General features: G+C 44.0%; 1 pseudogene; it reads left to right on the top strand.

Moving 5' to 3' along the window:
- The first annotated feature begins 1,815 nt into the window (after nt 1–1,815).
- On the top strand, nt 1,816–2,828 carry LOC147000937 (homeobox-containing protein 1 pseudogene; annotated as a pseudogene).
- Nucleotides 2,829–3,059: the final 231 nt, after the last annotated feature.

Genomic DNA, 3,059 nt, shown 5'->3' with positions numbered 1-3,059 from the left:
ACTTACAGGTCTTGAAATTTCATCTTTCTTTCACTATGTCACTTGCACAACATGGAATATATTTTCTTTTTCTTTTTTTTTGTGGGGGGGAGGTGTTATGTGACAGGGTTTCTCTGTATAGCCCTGGCTGTCCTGGAACTCACTTTGTAGACCCGGCTGAATATACTTTTTGTCACACATAAAAACATACATATGAAAATGGTGACTGACATATGTGTTGAAACGTGCTAATATCTTATAGAGCAAATCAAATCAATTTATGTTTATAATAGGAACCATACACTGATTTTTAATATATTGTATTTTTTTCAAGGTTTTCATTTCATAAATGTGTAGCCCTGGCTGTCCTGGCACTCACTTTGTAGAGGAGGCTGGCCTTGAACTCAGAAATCTGCCTGCCCCTGACTCCTGAGTGCTGGGATTAAAGGCGTGTACACCACTGCCCAGCTACAACATGGTTTCTAAGTTAACCTAACAGGAACCCTTTTTTTTTTCTAAACATAAAAGAATTAGGTAGCTTTAGAAATCCTATTTATTCCAAACTTGAAGTGTCAGAATGCTTAATCTCTTCTTGTGTTGGAAGTGGCTCCGCTCCCAGTCCATCTCCCACTATTGTCAAAGGAGAGAACCAGAATGAACAGGAAGAGTGCTGGCCACTGATTTTGTAATTTTTATTCAGATTACAATCGTGCAGTTCTTAATTTAAATGACCATGCTAGATTCACAGGTCTGTTTTTGTGTTCCCTTTTTTCAGTATTGCCATCTATGGAGTAGGGTTCATTAATAATAATCATATTATATTGTTATTTCTCTAGGAAATGATAAGCCTTAACCTCTTTTGTCTTCTTATAACTTATTGTATTATAAGATCTTTGAGTTTTTGTTGGTTTGGGAATGTTTTATGGAAAATAGTTTTAGTTTTCTCTTTTTAACCCAAAAGAATTGCCTCTCTCATTTCTTTGAAAATCTGTGTTTTCCAGTTCTCCCAGTAATCAGTGTTTGGAATCTTAATACTTAAGTGGCTGATTAAGTTTGGGATTCTTAAATCTTTCTCATATATAATTGTCCCCATCTAATCCTGTAGACCAGGTTAGCCTCGAACTCAGAAATCCGCCTGCCTCTGCCTCCCTATTGCAGGGATTAACAGCATGCGCCACCATGGCCCGGCTACAAGCTGCCATTCTTTTTCTTTTTTTCCCCTGAAACAGGGTTTCTCCGTATAGCCGTGGCTGTCCTGGAAGTCACTTTGTAGGCCAGGCTGACCTCGAACTCAGCCCTTCGAACCATGCCTGGCTCAAAGCTGCCATTCTTATGAAGCTTCCTTAGCATAAGCCTAAGCAACTTGCTTCCCCACCCCCAGCTTCCTGCACCTCTTCTAGGCTAGGCTTTGAAGGTGAAAGTTTTCCTGGTATGGCTGTACTTGAAATTAGCAATGAGCAGTGAGGTTACCAATTTTCCATCTTGATAGTCACCTTGACTGGCCATTACTCTGGTCTGAAGATCAGGCAATTAAGAATCTGGATAAGAGCAGCAGCAGGTCAGAGCTAAGCTGTTGCTATCAACATGGCAGTTGTCAGCCAGACAAAGACAGTCAGTCTGGTGTGATTGAGACATGTGAGGTTTTCAGGGGGAGACTGGGAGATAGGGGCCTCCCCTCCCACCTAGGCTCTTCCTGTGAGGGCCTGGAGCCCTCCTCAGCCCCTCCCGCAGGGCGCCCCTGCAGTGAAGATCCCCTCCCCCTCCAGCCTTCCTCCCCCCTCCCTCAGCCTTGCACTGGGACACTGGGGAGGGGGCTGAGCCTGGTGCAGAGAACTCTCAGCTGGATTTCTGAGAATGGTAAATAAGGCTGGCCATCTTTGGAAAGGCCATTGATCTGCCTCATGTAAAGTATGCCCAGCTCCTTTCCAGTGGTTTTGATGGATACCATGTCTCACTATACAGAGGAACCCAGATTTACCATAGAACAGATAGATCTGCTCTGATGTCTTCGGCGTACCGTGATGACCAAACATGAAATTCTTCATGCATTAGAAACTTTGGATCGTCTTGATCAAGAGCATAGTGATAAGTTTGGAAGGAGGTCCAGCTACGGGGGAAGCTCATATGGGAACAGTACCAACATTGTTCCAGCATCTTCCTCTATAACCACAGCTTCCACGCAGACCCAGCAGTCGGGAATGTCCCCATCACCTAGCAACAGTTACTATACCTCCCCACTGCCTTGCACTACCAATCAAAATGGGAGGGAGACCAATGATCGATTGTCCACATCCAATGGGAAGATGTCACCATCTTGCTACCATGCAAACAGCATGGGTCAGAGGTCATATAGCTTTGAGGCCTCAGAAGAGGACCTAGATGTAGATGATAAAGTGGAGGAATTAATGAGAAGAGACAGCAGTGTGATAAAAGAGGAAATCAAAGCCTTTCTTGCTAATCGGAGGATTTCCCAAGCAGTTGTTGCACAGGTAACAGGAATCAGTCAGAGTTGAATCTCTCACTGGTTGCTGCAGCAGGGATCAGATCTGAGTGAGCAGAAGAAAAGGGCGTTCTACCGAGGGTATCAACTTGAGAAGACAAACCCTGGGGCTACGTTAAGTAAGAGACCTGCCCCCATTCCAATAGACGACCCTGAATGGAGACAAACACCTCCCCCAGTCTCCTCCACACCTGGAACCTTCAGGCTTCCACTAGGGAGTAGATTTACCTGGAGAAAGGAGTGCCTAGCTGTCATGGAAAGTTACTTCAGTGAGAACCAGTACCCAGATGAAGTAAAGAGAGAAGAAATTGCCAATGCTTGCAATGCAGCCATACAGAAGCCAGGTTAAGACATGAGCTCAGCTGTGGTCAGTGGTCTGGACACTCGCCTCAGATGCAGGTCCCAGCCCAGTGTTCTTCACAAAGCACTTCTGATGTTACCGTGGCATGAGTCAAGTGCTCATAGACAATGACTCTCCATGAAATTTGAAGCCTTGAATTTTTTTTAAATTATGGATTTGTATTAGTAAAAGCATGAATGTATTAATTCTGAAATAATCATACAGTGTGAAATTTTAAGC

The sequence above is a fragment of the Mus caroli genome, unplaced genomic scaffold (genome assembly GCF_978045245.1).
Source record: "Mus caroli unplaced genomic scaffold, Mus_caroli_1 scaffold_15, whole genome shotgun sequence".
Lineage (NCBI taxonomy): Eukaryota > Metazoa > Chordata > Mammalia > Rodentia > Muridae > Mus > Mus caroli.
The sequence above is the reverse complement of the archived record's forward strand: the minus strand, read 5'-3'. Positions and strand labels throughout refer to the sequence as shown.